Consider the following 22,656-nt stretch of genomic DNA (forward strand, 5'->3'; position numbering starts at 1 on the left):
AAGAATTCGATCGTACTAAAGAATACACTACATAAAAGGTAAATAAGTTCGTGGGTTGGTACCGCCGGCAAAGCAATTATTTAATCGAGTGTTGAGGTTTACATTATTTGTGGGTCACTATTCGCTCTCATACTAACAGTCTCTTGACGTGCATAACTGGAATTTAAATGAGTTTGATTGAATAGTTTAGTCGGTAGTAACGACTCTTTTCCTAAGAAACGTTATTTCTTTGATTTGACCTTCTGAGCGACCTACGATAGTGAGGTTGATTAAAATCAGTCACGTTGCTGGAAAAAACCTCGAAGTCAATGAAGTACAGAAGAACGCTATCTTGCATTTGAATAAAAATATTACATTCGTTTGGGTTCTGCTTTTACTTTAAGCGTATATAATGAATCATTAAATGAATTGAATAGTAGAACGTCGAGCATTCAAATTTTCATCGCAGGAATGAATCAATGGAGAATGATTCACAGATTAGTAATAGATATGAAATCAACTATTCTCGCGTCTTAAAACTTCAAAACAACCATCTTTTATGCATTCCTATAAAATTTCTGAATTAAATTTTGCTCTGTCAATTTGAAACGGAAAAATGCATTGGCAAAGAAAAATTATTTTAGTAAACATACCTGTGTGTTTCAATGTCCAGATGATTAAATTTCTCACACAATATCAAGAAAGCACATTTCTGGAGTTGGAGCTTAGCACATTGGAAAGAAAAAACAGTTTTTCTGTATACCTACTACTACTTTCTGTATACCTTTGTCGATTTCAACCCGATTTTCCAGGATTCTAAATGAAGGTAACCCTAATCAGTTAACATGGTTCCAGTTATGTATTCTATAGATAGACTTGCTCTGAGGATTATACAGTGTTCTAAAAAGTTCTACTCCTTTTTACATTGCTTGGTAAATTCTAGTCACTTATAACGATGGAATTGAAAGCCTCGATAGATAATAACATTATACTGAGGTGAATTAAAGGGCACGACAGGAGTAAAGGTAATCGCATTGCCGACTCTTTAGCCAAGGAAGCGGCTGGACTAAGAATTTTAGGAGCCAGTGCGGAGTTATCGAGTGCCCGGAGTTATCGTCAATAAGAGAGTGTGTGTTCGGCGAGTCTTGGCCTTCACCTGCCGATATAAAGGAGATGTCTCCCAGAGACCTGTCCACCTTCCTGGAAAGGACAGAATGAACGATAACCTAGGAGGACACCTCCTTGGGAGGATGTACAATGGGTCACATGTGGCCTAAGTATTGTGGGCCTACACTCACTTCCCTACTCTACAGAACAGAAGGATAGAATTAGTTTACTGCCCAAATGATCTTCTGGATTACTACATTCATTACCAAATGCCAATTATCCTTGGATACCCTTTCGGGGGCTTGCAGTTCGGATTTTTCCAGGGCTTCAGAGTCAGATTTATGAAAAGGGCATCAGTAGAAGTTCAATTATAGTCTCTGATCCTTGTTTTTCGTTAATTACCTGGTTTTAGGGTTATACATTAAGACGCAATAAAATCGTAATGTAGTGTTTTCCAGACACTCAAAGCAGCAAAGTAATTAGAGCAACGAAATATCAGAATAATTGGAGATGTCCGAGGAAGTTATTGACGAATTAATCGTTCAAAACACACAGAAGAACAGACGAAGAATTTAAAACAAAAGAAAAGATGCAGGTAGCCAGCTTGATAACAACATTGAAATGGCCATATTTCAGAGTATACATTCCCCAGTTTGAAGCAAAGAATACATATAATATAATAATCTTAAAATGAAACAACTGATTTCTTGCTTTCGATTCTATTGTTGAAGCTTTAAAAAAGTAGAAAAACTCTTTCAAATTTGCAGAAAACTTTCAAACTTCAGTCTGAAAAAAAGTTTTTCAGACCTACATCAATGCGGCAGTGCGAGGGTGATCTAAGAGATACCCGGTCCAACAAAGAAAACATTTTGGAAAATAATGTATTTATTTTTCAACATAATCTCCTTGCAGCTCTATATACTTTTTCCAGCGACATTAAATGATACCATTTTCATAATGAAAAATGTTTTCTTTGTTGGACCACAAAGAAAACATTTTGGAAAATAATGTATTTATTTTTCCACATAATCTCCTTGCAACTCTGTATACTTTTCCCAGCGACATTAAATGATAACATTTTCATAATGAAAACTATCTTTTCATTTGTTCGGACTTCATTTGTCTATTATGATTCTTCTTATGATTAAAAAAAAAAACAAACTATATTGACCAAAAAAACTGAAACTACAATGAAATGAAATACAAGCAACAATTGAAAATGGAACAATTAACAATTCACAACGTTTCGATTGTTAGTATCCACAATCGTCTTCGAGAGCTGACTATTTATAGGCCATTCAAGTGCTTTCCCACTCAACGCTTCATCGGTTTTAGCGGGAGCTGACCGTTCGGCGGAAGTTGGTCGTTTTATGCTTGACTATGGTTTTCATATTTTGCGTACCTCTACGCTAGCTTGACTGAATGCGTTGTTGAACAACATATATGCGACTTCTTTGAATTTTCTCCTAAACCAGTGTTCCTTCTTGTGAATGATTTCAGCTTGAGACCACTTGGGGTTATGTTGATGAGTGTAAACATGCTCTGCTATTCCTGATTTGCTGGTTTCTCCTCGCTGCGTGTGTTTCTTGTGCTCAGCAATGCGAACTTTCAATGGCCAATGTATCATTCTCCGCACTTGCAGGGTATCCGGTAAATGTCATTCTTGGAATCACAGTCCGCGTTTGGTGGCCTGGTTTTCGTGAGGTGCTACGGATAGTGTTCCCGAATCTGAAGCATGTTCTAATGTTACACTTGGACCCAGTTCTTCTTATCCTTTCCGATAATCGTCTGATGTAGGAAAGTTCAAGTACTGGTTGTGATAGCTTCTCTTCCTTCTGAGGCTCTTATTGTCTTCTAGCCAGTCTGTTCCACCATCACTCTGAAGTAACCATTTCGTTGAAGGTTATTTTTGATGATGCCTAGTTTCTTCTCGAGACCTTCCTTCACATTAGTAGAGTTTTGATGATTCCTCTCCTTTTACTAAGTCTGCTAGCTCACACACTTTCAGTCAACGATCATTCAGTACCGCTTTGTCGATTTCCTTCACCATTTCTGGAGTCGTCACCTCATTTGGTCGACCACTGCGATGCTCGTTTTGGTAGCTCGTACGGCCTCGTTCAAATTCTTTTACCCAATATTTCACTCTTGTGAACGAAGAAGAAGACTCATCCAGAGTAGATCCAGTTCAGTTTTTATATTGGTTGAGCTAAGGCGTTTCAAAAAAAAGTATTGTAGCACGACACTAAAAATGTTCGCTATTGATGGCTGCCAAATAAATACTAAACAACGCAGAGTCTTCAAACCTGAAAAAAGCTTTATAGATTATGTACTTTCTAATAAAGTGATATTTTTCAAACAACTACCGCCATCTCTAGGTCAGACCGGGTACTTCTGGGACCACCCTGGTATATTGTGCAAGTATAAAATTATTGTCGACAGTTCCCAAGTGAATCATCATCTATAAAATTGCCTAAATATACTGCTATGTATTAAGGTTGTCAAATAACCGCAAACCACTAATTTTTTAACAGCAACTTGATATCGTTCACAATCTTGTTAAGCTACTCAACTTGCAAAAATTAAATCGGGTTTACCATTGGCCTTCATTATTCAGTACTTGGCCATGATTTTCACAAATATTTCCCACCTTCAGGATTCAACATATTTTGACTGCCAATTTTCAACAAACAAAAACAAAGTCCCAGTGACATGCCATGGCTCCTGAAAGTCTGGAACTACCGTTATGTCGGATACATGCAAATTTTTGGAAGAGTGCCGCGTATTTCGAACATTGCTGACATATTAGTATGAGATAACAGATACAGAAAATATAGGGTTAAATTAGAGTTTGTGAGAGAGAAATAATACACAAATACAAATATAAGTATACATATTAACAATACAAATTTGTATAAAGGTGAAATATAAAATATATACGGAATAGTACATCTTGTGTGAATTTTAGACAACTATCAAAGTTGAAGAAGCTTTTTAATTTTTGGGTATGCAGTCAACAAGGGGATGGTAAAATATGTGAACTCTTTTTCCTGTTCTAGCTATCGAGTCTTTATTGCCTCTTCATCAGGAAGTCTACAATGAATTGATACAATTGATTTTAATATTGATTTGACAAATTGTAAAATGTGTGAAACTTACGAAAGTGAGGTTGGTAATCCCTTTTACTCGCCAAGATTTGTAAATTCAGAATTTAAAAAATTGTCACTTCCTCTTTGACTCCATCATAGTCTCCATGATAGTCCATGATTTAATAAAAAATTGTCTTTTCAAGTAATTTAATCAATCAATACATAATGTGAAGTTTTTATATTCATGTTGTTTTTACCAAGAGTGTTTGTCATTTGTGATGTTATTTTTTTACAAATTTCGGCAAGTGAAAGGGATTTCCAACCTCACTTTCATAAGTTTCACACCTTTAACAATTTGCCAAACAATATTAAATCAATTTTATCAATTCATTGTTCCTGATGAAGAGCCAATAAAGACTCGAAAGATACAACAGAAAAAGGAGTTCACTTATTTTACCATCCCCTTCTTGACTGCATACCCGAAAATTAAAAAGGATTCTTCTGAATAGTACAACTATATATAATATAAGATACAATGTGTGTCAATACGAGAAATGAAACATTAAGTAACATAAAGACATTGATTAGTATATGTAAACATACTTTTCAAACTAACAGATACAGCTGAGGATAAAATCATAAAATAAAATTATAGAATAAAATCATTAAGGTAAATATGAAACTTACAGAAAATACCTATATGTTCTCAATTATATTTCTTGTTCCTTTCCGTGGTGTTTTTCTGAATAAGATTTTTAGTTTTCTTTTAAAGTTATGGAAATTTTATTTATTTTGCTATGTATTGTGACAGAAATTTGAATATTTTGGACCCTAAATAACAAGAGTTCTTCTGTCCTATTGACTTTTTCATAAAAGGTAACCTAATTGCTTGTTTGATTCGTGTGGAATAGTTATGACACGAGTAACCATATCAGATTAGATTCTTATGTTACGATGGCTAAATTCATAAAGTACAACTCTCTAGGGTCAGAGATTTCTGACTAGGCATATAATGCCATGGGTAGTCAAAGTTTTTTCTACACATCTGAAGAACCGTTATTGAATTACTTCTAGAGCATTTAGAAGAGTTTTCGAAACTCTACCCCAACTAATTATTCCATAATTTATATGGGATTCTACCAAACTCTTATAGTGTGTTATTCTTTATTCGACTCGAGAAGGTTGGTCACTTTTTTGAACTTATAAACAATACAACGAAGTTTTTTTATTATGCACTCAATGTGGTGGCGTCCCATCTGATATGGCAATTAATCATTATAACTAGATACTTGACTATCTTTTCAGGTCTTATTGCAGCTTCCTTGAATACTGTAAGTTTAAGTTCTGGTAGGCATACATCGCACCTACTGAAAGGTAAGTAAAAACTTTTTTAAAATTTATCGATAGAAGCCTATAGTCAAAACATGTTTTGATTTCGTACAGGTCTTGCTAGAGTTTCATTTTCAAATCAAACCAGTTATTGTCGCCACAAAACATTACAGTGCTATCTGCAAAACTGATAATTGTTCAATGAGTTTTTATCAAGAAGTGGTTATTCAGATAAATATTGAAAAGTATAAGTCCCAACAACGTTCCTTGGGGCACACCACGAGTTATTAGTTTTTCGCCACTTATTTTATGTGTTCAGCAATATGTGGTGGTCAACAGTGTCGAATGCTTTCATGAGGTCTAAGAAAATACCAATGGATGGTTTGGATTTCGCCATGAATTGATATATTCTAAGGAAATGGAGGTGAGAGAGAAATATGACTCTAGCATTTCAATAACTAAAGACAATCTACCCGTATTGCAATATTCTTGTGCTTAGCCTCTACCTAAGTAATCGATCACATTGGAATAAATGTATGCAAAACCGTTATAAATGCAAATATCACTTTTAAATTGCTTGCATTCAGTTTTTTAACAATGGACAAAAGCTTAGACAGCCTTTTGTTCCGGGTTTATACGGTATATAACTCGGTTTCGATACAACTAGTTGCTTAGCGCTGCCTATTCAGACCTTCCGGTGTAGATTAACTATAAGTTGATTCAAACTGGGTTGAGTAACAAGACGTATTTCCGGATCCGGAAGGCTGGTGTAGGTCAGTCAAGGACTGAAAGGATTACTGGGTTCCGGTTAATGTGACGGGGTGAAAAAAAATTTCACAACTTCAATCGCGATATTTGTAACGACTGAAAGATAAAAGAAGTTTCAAGAATTATGAAATTTCGCATTATAGGTTAGTTCATTACAAAATCGTTCCTTCTGAACATCCTCTGATCTAGACACTATCTGGAAATAACATCAAAAGCCCTTGCAACTGGAAGATTTCAGAGGTATACAAATTTTTACGTCTACATTATATTTCAGTTTTTTCAAATATCAATTAACCATGTGTGATACATAATTTATAAGATTTCGTCAAGTGAATTTTTATCCCAAAATATGAGAGTATTCCCTGTTAACAATTGAAAATATAGACGTTGAGTTTCATTGAAGATAAACCCTCGAATATTTCCGAAACGATAAAAAATAGGGGAGAACACTTTTATGACCTACTGGACATTTGCAGATCCCCTTATTTTTGTTTCAATGACAGAATAACATGGGAAATGAATACATTACTTGAACTGTATCGTTGAGAGGAATATCTGTGAAATCTGAACTCATGGAGAAGAAAAATCGGAATAGTCAGTTTAGGTTTTTTGGACGTAAACCAGGCGTACATGCCAACATTTTCTTCATTGATTATAAATAATACCATTCAAGATACTAAAACGCACAACAACTTCAACATGTTTTCAAGTCGTCTGTCTGAAGACTCGAAAATAAGTTTTTGATAATAGTCGTACTAAAATGGCAACCATAATCACCCGATCCCACTCTTCTAGATTTTTCGTTAAATGCAAAATTTTGAGCAACGCTGATGTTCAGAATTTATACTAAATTCTATTTCGATTCTCTTTTTCGCCCGTTTGTTAGTATATTACAATTTTTTTCAATATTGATTTTTTTTTCAATATGTATTCCTGTAGAAATAATAAAAAATACGGTCAATTTTTGAAAAAGTAGTTATATAATTTAATGGCGATTTTCAAAACAGAAACTGTGATGGTCCAACTGTGATGGTACTGTTAATGATCGTATGAGATATAAAGAATTGAGAAATTATACCTTGTCAATAGTTAGAACTGAGAAAAGGACATATCTCAAGTCTGTCTGTTCTGAAAAAATACCACGCAAAACCTGGAATGCTCTTTCTAACCTCAATGTTCGTTCAAAAAAACAATATTCATTACCCAATCACCTCTCGAATCCCGATGAAATAAACAACTATTTTGCCCAATTCGTACAAAACGTTTCTAATAATTGAGATGAAAATATTGAATTTTATAGCAATAATTATTTAATCAGGCAAGATAACTTCTCATTTCGATTCGCTACTGAAGAAGCTATTCATGAAATCCTGAATGATATTAAAAGTCAAGCTCCAGGGGTTGATAATATTTCAATCAGAATGTTGAAACTTTGTAGCCCGTTTATAGATAAATATATTACGCATATCATCAATTGTTGTTTTGAATGTTCATATTTTCCAGACTTGTGGAAAATAGCCATTGGGAAACCCATTCCCAAGAATAATGATCCAGCTAGTTATTCTGATCTCAGAATTATCAGTATACTTCCAACCATGAGTAAAATTTTTGAAAGAGTTATTTATTTACAAATTAATGAATATTTCAATAACAATAATCTATTATCACCATCGCAATGTGGTTTTAGGCAGGGTTTCAGCACGGCTACAGCTCTTGCTACTGTTACACAAGACATTGTTGAGGGATTTGATAAGGGAATGATTAGCACTCTGGTACTACTAGATTATTCTAAAGCATTCGATACCATCAATCATGAGCTGATTTGCATGAAACTCAAATATTATGGTTTTGATAGTGCTGCCTTATTTCTCATCTGGTCTTATTCACTTGGTCGATCTCAAAAAGTTGTTGTTGATGGTCATCACTCCTTCCCTCTTGATATTCTATCAGGAGTACCACAGGGTTCCATTTTGGGACCTTTATTGTTCATCATTTATACTACTGACATTATCTCGTCCATCAAGAAATGTAAAATACAGGCGTATGCTGATGACATACAATTATGCATGCACTTTGAAATCGATGAGTGTGCTGAGGCACAAAATCTCTTCAACACTGATCTTGATTTGATCAATGGGCTATCAAGTGAACATGATTTGAAAATTAATCCTAATAAAACAATGATGATGCACTTTGGATCGCAGAAGAATCGTAAATTTGCAGAAAACAATTTCCGTTTAGAACTAGGTTATACTATCTTGACTCCTGTCAATACAGCTAAAAACTTAAGGGTCATGCTTGACACTGATCTTAGATTTACTAGTCACGTTAAAAATTTAATGAAAAAAGCTTATATGTCACTGAAACTGTTATACTGTAATCGTTTTATTATGAGCCAACCTCTAAAAAGAATGCTCTGTGATAGTTTGGTGCTAAGCCATTTCAACTACTATGACTTCATATATGGGCCATACTTATATGATTCAGATAAAAAAAGAATACAAAAAGTGCAAAATTCTTGTTGCCGCCTAATTTATGGACTTCGTAAGTATGATTCAATTTCTGAAGCCTTTAAAATCTCCCGCTGGCTCAATATGAAAAACCGTATGATTCATCATTTGGGTTGTTTTGTCCATAAATTGATCACCCTTCCCCATTCTCCTCTTTTAATACAAAAACTAATTCTGCGTGAAAATATTCACTCAAGAAACATCAGACATAAAAACAAATTAACTATGCCACAACATCGCATTGCACAGTTTCAGAGATCATTTCTTTTTGGTGCTGTAAAACTCTGTAGTTCATTGCCTGAGCAATTGAAGAGATTCAATATCAGGAAATTCAAATACAAATATAAAAATTATATCTATGATAGTCAGTAATGTCAACTTTTACTTTTTAGACAACAGATCAATTCAATTAAATTATTTATCAACTATCTTTAGAAGGTAATCACAAATTATTATTTTATTTATGGTTCTCATTTCGTGGTACCATCACTGTTAATTGCTTTTATTTTTGTATGTTTGCGTGCATTATGGAGTGGTGCTTGTTGGTTGAGTTAGAGTAGCTTTGAGCTAGACTTCGCCAAGGAGTACCAGAATCTCCTGTACACTATTTTCATTTTCAAATATATCTTTGTATTGTTTTTTTTTTGTATTATCAATAAAACCGATTTATTATTATTATTATTATTATTAAACGACATGAAATACATGTCTTGATGTCTTTATTTAAAAAATTGATGATGGTACGAAATATCACATAAGAAGTATACATGGAACAATAAAAAATGTTTCTTCTGAAAGTTATATAGAAATTTGTTTTCACTACCTCACGTAGAAAACATTTCCAGCAAGTCACAATGAATAATACATACCTAAAAATACGCAATGAATCAGTACAAGAGAAATGGAATTATCACAATTCTAGTAACACTATCAGAAAAAAAGGACACAAATGAGTAAATACTAAAAAAATGAAAATAATTGAAAAAGTATGTTCAAAAGCAAAAATACCAGCAGCAAAATTTACCTAGATGACAACCCATTCTTGTAATAATACAGGTGACAAAGTCTATATTCGTTAATATATTTGACTGTTTTCCAAGTTTCTTATGACTTACATTTTTCAGCTCATCTGGAAGTTTATTGAACAAGTTTAAATCAAGGAGAATACTACCCAAATGATGTATAGAGCATACATACAGGTTAATGTCAGATGATGATTATTCCTTGTGCAATAGTCATGTAATTCTGAATGAGTTCCATATTGGCAATATTCTTATGAATATATCTTCAGTAAAGAGAATCTTATTTTGTGATAAAATAAACTTTCAAAAAAATGAAGAAGGTGAACAACGTTATACCTTCTCTATACATTCACGAATTAACACCAAAATTAATCAATGTGTTCCAAAAAAATGATTTCAAAATCTCCAAAACGAATGTCACTACTATATCTGAATCATATAGTAAACTGAAAGTTCCAATTTCAAATAAACAAAAATCCAAATTAGCATACAAAATTTCTTGTATGGATTGTTCTAAATTCTGAAACATATATACAGGACAAACATTTGATTTCGCAGTCGTCGCATTACTTCACATAAGGGCGACTGCACACGAAATTTTTAGAAAAACACTCAATGATTAAAAAAACCAAATTTCTATAAATTTCGTTATTTTCTTTCAGTTCGTTTTCAAATCATTTTATATTTTATTCTCACGTTATATTTTTACAAAATATATTATTTTATTATTGTAGTTGTCTTGACGAAGGAGAGTTTGACATGTAACAAATAGTTTTCTCTGTGACAGCCCAGATAAATAAGTACTATTCTGTTCATTCCCAATTTGATATCAATTTAAGAGCCACCGGTAGACAGATGTTTCAGCCTGTTAGGCATCATCAGTACCGGATAGGCATTCCTCGATTGGAAACAAAATCTGACGAAATCCATCTTGATTTTGTTCAGGTTGAAAATCTCTTCCCGTACCCTTTCGACTGTAACAAAATATGAAGAACCAAGAAGACTTCTTGATAAAATTAACTGCGTAAACGCATGCGAGACATAAGTGGAACCACCTATTAGTGTGACCCTTAAGTCAACTTGTCATAAATGGACTATATACAACATTACATTTACATAAATTATTAACGTAGTAGGCTCGAGAGCGACCCTTGAGGAACTCCATAATTGACCATCAGAAAATTAGATTTTTTTCATAACAGGTACATCAATTGTCGTCTGTTTATTCAAAGAATCTCTTCGAACAAAATCCAGCAATTATTTTTATTAGATTATTTCAAAAACGACCATTGATATTCATGATTTTTGTTGCCCCTATAAAAACACAACTTTAACAGATCTAGTAGGTTCTAGCTTTTTCGGAATAAAAATATTAAGGTCAAGTGAGTAAAAAAATGAGTCTGTATATTTCCGGGAGATCCATTTCAAATAACAAGCCTTATTTTCAAAATAATCAGAACTATTCGGTAACACACACTATCTGATATTCAAATATCCTCCAAAGTTAATTTCTTACACGTCTCAGACATTTAAGAATCTCCGGAATCAAGTAGAATATTGCTGTCAAAGAGAAATTACAAAAAAATACATGCAATATCTACATGAAACCATTTAAAAAGTTGATTTATTCCTTGTTTCACAACCCAATTGCAGGAATCAACACTAATATTAAAATATCTCTTATTGCACCAACACGATAAAAAGTACACAAAATCAGGCTCCAATCAAATCAAACGACATAATTTACCTGTTAATATCTCGCATTCCTCGCCGAGAGGTGGAGCATCCGGCAAATTTTTCTCACAAAACAAACACCAGCAAATCTTCGGAACTAACTTATTTTCAAGATATCGTTCACGCTCGATCGCCCGTCCTGCTACCACTGACCGTCCGTCGCGAGTTGGCGAGTCGATCGGGGATTTATTTTCAGTTTCCTTTCACACCGATCCGACCGAGTCTACTCCGATCCACTCTTACTCTGGCTCTTCGCTTATGGTCGAAACGAAGAAATAAGAGCCCCTGCCGCCGCATGCAGCATGTCGCAGGAGGATTATCGCTGTTGTGAACTTGAAATCAAAAAATACTACGGTGGATTTTAGTTTTTTTTTTTGGTCTATACGTTTTGAGTGTGCTGCGGCTCTTTTCCTTGCTCAGTATTGCATAAGAGTTTCTTAATGCAGGTGGACCGTAACGAAAATTCACCGTGTTCTATCAAAAAGCCAGTATTTTAGGATAAACTGCTTGCCAGTCCCAACGGGTCTAGATCCTTCTGGTCGGTAGCTAAAGCTGTTAATCAGAACTTTACAACATCCACAATTCCACCACTAACATAAGCGAATGGTTCAATTGCAATAACCGCCATAGAAAAAGCAAATCTAATAGCTAAATAATTTGCGTCCCACTCCACAGTCGTTCTACTAGGAAAGGTACCACCCACTATTCCCAGACTAGAATCTACAATGCCGTCTAGTCAGGAACAAGCTCAATATCAACAAAGCGTCTGACCCTGATGAAGTGCCCATCATCGTACTTGAAAAGTGCGCAAATAAACTCGCATGCTCGTGTTTAGCCTATTTCCGACAAGGGCAAGAAAAATCTTACAAATAACAATAGACCAATCGCCGTAAACCACCATATCCTCAAATATTCAGAAGGCTTCAATATCTCGAGCGATCATCAATATGGCATTCGGAAACAAAGATCAACAGGCGACCATCTATCGATCTATCGTATGTCACCCATATTTGGAATAACGCAATCGAGAAACATGGAGAATCAAGAGCTATTTCGCTTAATATTTCTAAGGCCTTTGATCGTGTGTGGCATGAGGGTTTAATGGCCAAACTTCGATGCTATGGCTTGTCGGATCATTTCTGTGTATAATAATAATAATAAATGGGCTTTATTCATTGACATACATTGTTTATAGAGAAGAAGTAAATACAAAAATCAATGAGAGGGCGAAGTTCAGCCAAAGCTGTTTCACAACTTTACCTGGAGGATAGCATATTTTATATAGAAATATAAAAATAATTACCTAGTATACATTGGTAAGTGTGTGGTTCATGAATCTTTGTGAGACTAAGAAAAAACAAAGGTTATAAATTCCAAAGTAAATTTAGCTTAAATAAGGTAGAATAAAGCAAAACATACACAAAAGTGAGACAAAGGAAAAACCATACGAGCAAGGCATAACATGAATATATTATCTATCCAGAAGACTTCAGATATGTTTTCAACTTTTTCTTGAAATTATATATGGAGTAGTGTCTAAATTCACAGGGCAGAACATTATATTGTTTGATAGAGTTGTAAATAAAACTACGAGAAAAGCAGGCTGTCGAGTGTTTTGGAATAATAAAAGTGTGACGGTTTCGTGTCCTCGAATGATTCTGTGATTTGGAAGTTTTATATCTTTCATAAATATAATTTGGCTTTTTGTGAATGAGGAGTGCCAGGTTTTAGCAATCGGTAACCAACCTGACTCCTCGAACTTGGGGGATATATGGTCGAATTTTCTCACACCATAAGAAAGACAAATGCAATTGTTTTGTATTTTTTGTAAGCGATTTACATCAGTTTGTATCAAAGCAGGCCCGTAGATTATATCGCAATATGCTAAACTAGACAATATGAGGGTTTCGCAAAGTTTCAACTTCAATTTGGAAGTAATAATATCTCTACTTTGATAGAGTTGACGTAAGATACTGTATGAGTTACGACAAAGTGAATTTATATGTTTGTGAAATCTCAGATCATCATCTAGCCATAAAACCAAGTTCTTGCTTTCTGTAATTGTTTGTAGTAAGTCATGTCCAAGTTGGATTTCAATTCTTCCTTCAATTTACCGTCTTTTGTGTTTCGGGCCAAAAAGTATCAGCTGAGATTTTTCAGAATTCAATTTCAGGTTATGGGCTATAGATAAATCCAGTTACATTTGTAGATCGCTGTTAATTTTTTCCATTGCCACCTGCCAGTTACTTGGAGGAAATCGATGATATAACTGAGTGTCACCTGTATAATGATGAACTGTGCAATTATCAATTATTTTATGGAAGTCAGATATATATAGAGAGAACAGAATTGGGCCAAGGATAGAGCCCTGAGGTACTCCATAATCAACAGGTAACGCACTAGAACACTTTCCATCCAGACATACTGACTGAGTCCGAATTCTGAGGTAACTTTTCAATAGATTTACAGTCCCTTCACAAAATCCGAGAAATGACATTTTCCTACAAAGAATATTGTGGTCTAATGTATCGAATGCTTTACTGTAGTCCAAGAGTACCATGGCAGTTACTTCATTATTATCAGTTGCTTTGAATAAATCTTGGGTGATGTTGACAAGAGCGGTGGTGGTGCTATAGAATGTACGAAATCCAGATTGAACATTTGTTATTAAATTATTATTGAAAACAAAAGAATCAATTTGATCTTTCAGAATCCGCTCGAACACCTTAGATAGGATAGACAGTTTGCTAATTGGCCTCAAATGAGATAATTCAGTTGGATTCTCACATTTTGGCAAAGGGAGTACAATTGCATGTTTCCGTGCAGAAGGAAAATGATTTGTTTCTATAGAGGAATTGAATGTGTGTGTGATGTGGTTGATAAGATAATTTTCAATATACTTTAACATAATTAGAGAAATGTTGTCAGATCCAGCACAGTTACTTTTCAAACCACTGATGTATTGTTGAGTCTGGAGTGGTGTCACTCTGCGAAAATTCAAAGTAGGTCCATTATAGGTCTGAGTATCTCTTTCAATGAGTGTTTCATGATGATGAGATTTTGCAGGATGAATAATATTTGTAAAGTGGAAATTTATTTGATTCAGATCTGGTAAATCCGCAGAAAGGTTAGGGTTGTGTTTATTTTTCAAAATTTCAAGTTTTCTTAGAGTCCCCTAGATCAAACTGGAATTTCCGTTTCTCGAAACAAATTCTAAATAGGCTTTTTTTCACGTTGGATTGCCCCGGTGGTATAATTACGGAGTTCCTTATAGCTCGTCCAGTCTCTATGAGATTTGGTTACTTTGAACTTTCCAAGAGCTTTATCTCTTAGTTTAATCATTTTCTTGATGTTAAAGGGAAGCCATGGAGCGGGCGGTTTTATTGTTCTTATAGACCTAACTGGGGCATGGGCATTGAAAAGAATTGTTGTGTTTGTGGTGAAAAACTCTACCATTGCCTCTACAGTTTCGAAGTGAAAGATTCTATCCCAATCAAAGAGGTGGATATCATTGAAAAAATCATCTTGGTTGAAATTTCGGAAATCTCGGTAGGAAACTGTTTTGTATTTTAATGTTGTTTCCAGTGACATAATTTCACAAGTAATTGACTCTTCAGCGTCCATAAAGAACGCTCCCTGCAAGTGGCCGTCGATGTATATCTCACCAACAACACTGGTGTTTCTCAGGGATCCATATTGTCTCCAACCCTCTTTTTACTGTATATCAACGACTTATTGGAACTCATGTTGGAGCTCTGTCCCCAAACATACCCTGAAGTTGCTAGATTCCATCCAGAAAAGAGTCATTCGCCTGATTGGAGACGCGAACATCACGTGCAACCTTGATAGCTTGGAACATCGAAAAAAGGTTGGAGATTTGCCTCTCTTCTACAGATACTGTCACGGGAGGTGTTCAAGTCACTTGGCACATTTGATTCCACCAAGAGCGGTTTATATCAGAAATACGCGACGGACTGTGACTGCTCATCGTTTTGAGGTTCAACTTAGTACACTTCAAATTTCACTTTTTTTAAAAACTCTTTCATTTGGAGAACTGGGTTTTTGTGGAATAAACTTCCTAAGAACGTTTATTCAAATGGATTTAATCTCCAGCGATTCAAATCCAATGTGAATCGCTACTTTCGCACAGGCACCGCTCTGAGAGTGTCTTAAGGATCGTGTTTTGTCTTAAAAAAAAGGCAGAACACTGGTTTGCTCAGTAGAATGGTTCGGGTTTCTCAAGTGATTCAAATAGTACAACTTAGTTTGTTGTAAAGAAAGAAAACATTTATATCAACTGACTGGAACTATAATAATAACTGCCATTAAAAAACTGAGCAGGATACAAAAACTCGCTTGTTTGGGAAATGAAAACCACACCAACAACTGTATTGTAGACACTCTTGAATCTTCCTTCTATAGGTCTTGTGATAAGGGAGGACAAAAAGAAATTTTGGAATAAGTGAGGGAACTAGGTTAGGTTAGGTCCAAAGTGAGTGGTCTTTCAGGTCGGATGGTGAGAGTACGGCTCTGCCGAACTCTAAAAACCTGATTCGGTTCCCAGCGGAGCAGGCACAAAGTATGTGCTCTGCTGTTCCATCATTTTTCCAAACAGAGACTGTTTTCCGACAGTCCGAGTCTTGGCATATGATGATTCAAATGACAGTGACCTGTAAGAAGGCCTGTTAGACATCGTAGTTCATCCCTACTGTAGTCAAACAACTGTTTGGTATCAAGCTTCGAATGAATACCTTGTGGTTTGCCAATCCTGGAAGATTCTGCCAGAAGTACATAGATCTTCTTGGCATTCAGGTGTTCAATCTTTGTTTGGCAAAGCCTAAAGCGATGCCAATGACAGGTTCTGGTCCGATGAACCTGCTTGCAGCACCCTCCTTTGCAATGAGGTCGTGGTCTAAGCAATCTTGCAATCCACAAGGAATATTAATTCTAGGCCTTAACAAAATGAGCGCATCACATGTGCTACGGATCATCAACTTCATTTGGTCTATATATGGACACGCTGTGGAGGTACCAAAATTGTTGGTACACAACCAGATGAAGAAAATGGAGAGTATTGAAAAAATATATCTGGAAACACACACGGGAAAACCTTTATGAAAAACTGTTGAGGACTAAAAAATTCTTTCAACAAAGCCGGAGTCGTCTCAGAACAATTCACTGGATACTGCCAATTGAGAGGTTACCTTCGTATAACAGAGACCTCACATGCAGACAATGCAACAAAGAAATAGCTCTTCATAATTTATGTGAATGTGGAGCACTGGATCACAGGAAGTAAGTAGTAGTTTATGGACAACCTACATCATTTACAGAAGAATATGACAAACATTCAACATGAGACAAACTAGTGCAGGGAACTGGAGTATTGCTAAAATGGAAATGAAAACACAGTAAGCCCAGGAGATGGCGGTATTTTCTTAAGGTTTGGAAGATTTTTTTTAAAGACTGAACACAAGCACTACAGGAAAATCCTTAAGGCGCTCACATTGGATTTGAATCGCTTCACACTTTATTTTTTATGGAGACCTTCTGATCTGATTCATAATCATTTTTATTAGCTTTCTACCTTTTATAAACGATTATATTGCCAATGAGATACTACGTAAATTACCAATAGACAACAACACAAGAAATAAAAATCTGCATGGTTCACTAGGCACAGTGAATAATCAACAATCAAGGAACTGAACCATAAAATACATTCCACATCGAAACACAACTCCATAACTTTCTCAATTGTTTAGAGATGATACTTTATTGTATACAAATGTAAAGCAGAATATTTACTTTGGTCTCAAACTTAAATGAAAGGAAAACATTTAAACCCGCGAGTCCTCGTACTTTCTGGAAATGTTATCTCAACCGTTTCCCGCAAATTTCCCAAACCACAGGAAACACTGTGGGAAGTCAAATGCAACGATAATTGGATTTAGATTCAAGCGGAAGTCCACCAAAAGGTTTTCATATCAAATTCGATATAAGTATGAAAACATATGCTTCTGTACGTCAGCAAAAGTCGATATTTATTATCTTCATGAATACCCAAGTAAAAATCTTGGATACAGAGTTGACATTGAAGCAGGATTGCGAAGGAAAAAATTTTTCCCGAAAATACGGAAATACTTCAAGTTGTTTTTTTTAAATATTCTAGTAACCATCTTGTGTTTGATAAACATTGGATTACACTGTTCATTAAACAGGTGTTGTCTATATTTTTCAACCCATTAAGCCCATGGGTTTTGACTGTAGAATGTATCACTGGTCTAATTTTGTTGTAGCTGTTCGCTACTGCTGTATTCTTACGAGTAATCACGAATGCGATGATTATCCTCATCATTGGACCAGCGGGATGAGGAATTTAAAGTTAAACTGCTTGAAACTGAATTTTTTCGAAAAAATTCGCAATTTTTAAAACTCAGCAAGTGTCGAATTTTTGCTTGCCAAATGATTCATATAGGTACAGTCTGTCTTGTTAATCGAGGTGTGAAGTGTTCAGCTATAGAATACCCAATTTTGGAAAGGGTAGAAAAAGATGAACTGTATTTTGAAAATAATGAACGAGGAAATGTGGTTGCCAGGATATTCATTCAAACAACGACATCCTAACAGATATTTCAGGCGAATGGAAAATGGTGATTAGTCACGACAATTGTCATTACTGGTCCAAATACAATTGCAGATTTTTTCACGAGGAACACCCAAAACACTCAGGAGTTGGAAGTGTAGGCTAGTATTTTCAGAAACTCCCCTTTGGACAAATTATTCTTCCTGGAAATTGAACAGGTGATAGGTACCTGGCATTACTCCAAATTACTATCTTTCCAGGTCTTACTATTATTATAGAGAACGATCCTGCACACATGAAGAAGAGATTGTGTTTCAACAAGATGGTAATGTTGAAACATTACCATGTGAGTGATGTGAACATCACTCTCGAAATGTGAATGATTATTCAAACGACAGATTTCGAGATCGCTGGAAATAGAAACAAAAGATGACTCTGGATGTCTTTCTTGGTCACCCGAATTGAGTCCTTTTGATTTTTTATGGGGACATCAAAAACAAAGAGTATCGCACTTCATCTGACTCGTTGGAATATCTTAGAAATTGAATCTCTACTGTATGTCGCAGAGTGACAATTATGGGAGAAATAGTAGTGAAACAAGTAGGTTAGGTTAGGTCAAAAGTGGGTGGATCTATCCGTAGCAAGGCAGGCATAAAGAAGTGGCACAAGTAGCAAAGGAATATCTTCATAGAGGAGTTCCATCACCAGTATTAGGGAGCTTTGTAACGGACGAGTTACTATGTCTTCTGGACCATAATGGATACCAAGTACTGGCCTATGCGGCAGGTCCTGAATATTATGAGTAGATAACCGATGAAGAAGGAAACAGGGAGCATAGGACCTCTGAATCTACGAGGTGAAGAGGCACAATATCGGAACAGGTGAAATATCTATGAGTGATACTCCAAATTGACCTGAAATCAACATCGAAAAAGATGCTCACTGGAGGCACAGAAAGCCATGAGGCTGAAACCAGACATGACGTATTGTCTCTACACATGGAGTGGACCTAGTCAATGGGTATTTTATCTACACTTTGAAGACTGTAACCGATATTTTGATATTTTTCAACAGCAACATTCTAGATTCGCTTGAGATTTATGCTCCTGTCCATAAGGTTAAAACAGCTGCAATGTGGCTTTTCTCTAATATGAAAAAATACGAAGCAGAAATGAAGCATTGAAATATAAAAATACTTAGCTTCAAATCTATGAACATGCCTGAGGAAACTTTTTTATAGTGGAACATGTTTTGCGGTTTTGTAAACTTTTCAATGAAAATCTCACAAAAAAATGTAATTCTTGAAAATATGAATACATTGAGATTATTCGAAAGCGATTTTGTCCACTTACATGTTTGACTTTGGGAGACAAAAAATTATTTGGTGATGAATCGCAGAAATACGAGTCAACTGGGTAGAAGCTGGCGTTGTAATTATAAACACTGATGCCATGTTTTAGGTTGTTTAAAGTTCCTCGAAGAATTTTCCCAACCAAATTGTTTTGTACCATTAACGGTTCTTCGATCATTTAAAAGATTGGTAGCAATAATGTTCAGCAAATCCAAAATAAACAAGCGTATATTTTCTTGGAAATTGTCAACAAAAACATCTTTAGTGGAATTCCGTTCATATTCAAACAGTGGCGTGTTGCTTAGTTTCCAGTATATAAGAAAATCTTCACGTTATGTCACATGTGAGGTTTAATTTATTGAATTTGCAGTTTCAATTTTTTGAGCTTCGCTAATAAAATTTCTGTTCAAAAAATAAGGTGAATTTTCATTTTCCCCAAAAATATTTATTTATTGATAAATTTATATTTTGTCACCTTCAACGTAGTCCCCCTCACATGCTCACATGTAATACACTCGTGCCAGCATTTTTTCCTATCCTCAAAGCACTTCTGATATGCACTTTTTGGTATGTCCTCGGGGTCACTCAGCGATTCGTCTTTTATCTCCTCAATCGTCGCAAAACGCCGTCCTTTCATAGGTCTCTTCAATCTTGGGAACAGGAAAAAGTCGCTGGGGGCCAAGTTTGGTGAGTACGGTGGCTGAGGCATGATTACGGTGATTGTTTTGGCCAAAAATTAACGAACAAACAATGACAAGTGAGCAAGTGCGTTATCGTGAAGCAAAAGTCATGAATTGTTTTTCCACAATACCGGGCATTTTCTTCTTATTGCTTCTCGCAAGCGGCGTATGACTTCAAGATGATACTCTTTACTGACCGTACGACCATGTGACAAAAACTCCTGATGAACTACACTGCGGTAATCGAAGAAAACAGTGAGCAAAACCTTGACATTTGATGGAATTTGGCATGCTTTTTTGGCTGTGGCTCTCCTGGGATCTTCCATTGAGAGGATTGGACTTTGGTTTCGATGTCAATTATGTCACCAGTTATGACGTCATTCAACAATTCCTGAGCGATACTCAGGAATTGTTGAATGACGTCAAAATTGGTCAAAATTCAGCAATTTTGGAAGAACTTCGCTGCCACGCGCTTCATGCCCACAATTTCTGAAAAAATTCCATAGCATGAAGGGGAAATATTAACTTTTGCAGACGATACCGCTGTTATTTATACTGATACATCGTGGGAAGACGTGAAAGCTAAGGTTGAGGGAGATTTTCCTAAAATTATCATCGGTTTGATACAAAATTACTAACAATCAACTATGATAAAACTCATTATTTTCAATTTGCGTCGTATGAAAGTCATTTACCAGAATATAATAAGCTTACACTCTTGCATAATAGGTACTTCCCGAATTGAAATTTTGTCTACCAAAATTATCAAATATTTAGGAGTATTTTTAGATAGTCACTTGAAATGGGAAACGCATGTCAATATTATCATAAAAAACTGAAAATGTGAAATTTGTTATTTATTCCTTCCTCCAACTTTTTCACTTCTTTTTATCTCAAAATATTATTGGAAATTATAATTTCTCAAAATAATACATCGTTTTTCGAGGAATCCATATTCATAATAACCATTACTGATATTTTCAGAAGGCTACGTGATCTAACTGGTCCCAAAGAGGTATAGCTTGGAGAGGAAGTGAAAATTAAACAACAAGTGCTCAGAACAATAATTTGAAATATAAACATGAGCATGAGATAGTTTACTCTTTTCTTTCGAGTGTTGAGACTATAACGCTGTGCTAACTTATTCACAAACAAAGAAACACCAACGTATATGGTCAGCGACCCTCGCTTTGCATGGTGTATTACGTTACTCATTACTTTTCTACCCATTATCAGAGATTTATGTGACACTCGAAACAAGAATAAAACATGTACTATTTATTCGACATGAAACAGAATCCAGATATAACGTAACAGAAATAGATGTTCGCGTGTTCCTTGAAAGATTAGATCGACAAGTTATCCAAAAATGGAAAATTGCCATCAGTGAAATAAAATACAAGCTGTCCAAAAGTTGAAACTTCAGCTGAGCCACTAATGGCAATTATGAAAGGATTATACGATATATCTATCTTATGCAAACGTGAATGGATGTTTCTTCATCAATTTATTCTCTTGGTTTACTGAAATATTCACAAAAATTAAGATGAAAACCCGACCATAGAAAGAAATAACATCAAAATGCGCTGTTTCGACCTGCCTCATGTTTGACAAGAGCTGAATCACATTGTTGAACTCAACTGTCTTCAAAGAACAAAAAACCAATTCAAGAAACACTTTATTATGAGATTTTCACCTAATATAGAGACTTTCATTCCTTCCTGCGACTTGAGAAAACCCCATAAGAAAAGTCTAACGGGGTCAAATCACACTTTCTCGATGGCCAGTTCACACCACCACCACGTGAGACAACCATAACTTCAAATCGCTCGTGGAAACTTTCCAATTGGCATGAGCTGTGTGACACGTAGCGCCGGTCCTGTTAAATTCACATGTCGTTGATGTCCAGACCATCCAATTCAGGCCAAAAGAAGTTAATAATCATCCACCTATAGTGCTCGCAGTTGACAGTGATGGCCTGGTCAACGTCGTTCTCAAAGAAATGTGGACCACTGACGCCGCTAGGGTCATGAATAACGCCATTGCCTTTGATGCCCTAGCGCATCAGGCATCTCCCCTCTATCTGGCGCCACCACTGCAAAGGAAACCCCTACTCCTCCGAACAAACCCCCTCCCCGTACCAACGGCGCAAGGCGCCGGCCATACGGAGAGACGAATTAGCGGGGTAGAATACCATTTTTTATTTTCTTTATCTCCCAAAAAATACACATCAATTCTTACTCCCTAGTACATCAGTTAAAACTTAATACAATTCTGGCTCCTTCGAAAATAATCAGACATAATAACAGAAAAAATGAACCAAGAAATGTATCTTCTATTTGACCCAACTCATATATTCCAGTTGCACAAAGTCATCATTGCACATCCTTGGATTTATTTACAATTGAGCAGTACCACTTCTGAGCATGATTGGGGAGGCCATGAACCTCTCCATAGTTAGCGTGTTGCAGCTCGTTTGTGTGCAGCTCTACACTTATCCTTCC

General features: G+C 35.6%; 1 protein-coding gene across 7 annotated transcripts in view; it reads right to left on the reverse strand.

The window, feature by feature from the left end:
- LOC111509348 (beta-1,4-glucuronyltransferase 1) overlaps nucleotides 1–22,656 on the reverse strand; it is a 166,563-nt gene that overhangs the window by 107,472 nt on the left and 36,435 nt on the right. For 2 of the 7 annotated variants that reach the window (XM_023165071.2, XM_023165070.2), the window contains exon 1: nucleotides 11,549–11,781. The exons of 3 other annotated variants lie outside the window; for them this stretch is intronic. The gene's annotated coding sequence lies outside the window, so the exon portion shown is untranslated. Of the gene's footprint in view, nucleotides 1–11,548; nucleotides 11,782–22,656 lie in introns of those variants that run through there. 2 more of the 7 variants (XM_074169472.1, XM_023165074.2) reach the window with 1 other exon arrangement.

The sequence above is a fragment of the Leptinotarsa decemlineata genome, unplaced genomic scaffold (genome assembly GCF_025532065.1).
Source record: "Leptinotarsa decemlineata unplaced genomic scaffold, Ldec_3_MD MMD2_P_RNA_scaffold_5, whole genome shotgun sequence".
NCBI classification, from domain to species: Eukaryota; Metazoa; Arthropoda; class Insecta; order Coleoptera; family Chrysomelidae; genus Leptinotarsa; species Leptinotarsa decemlineata.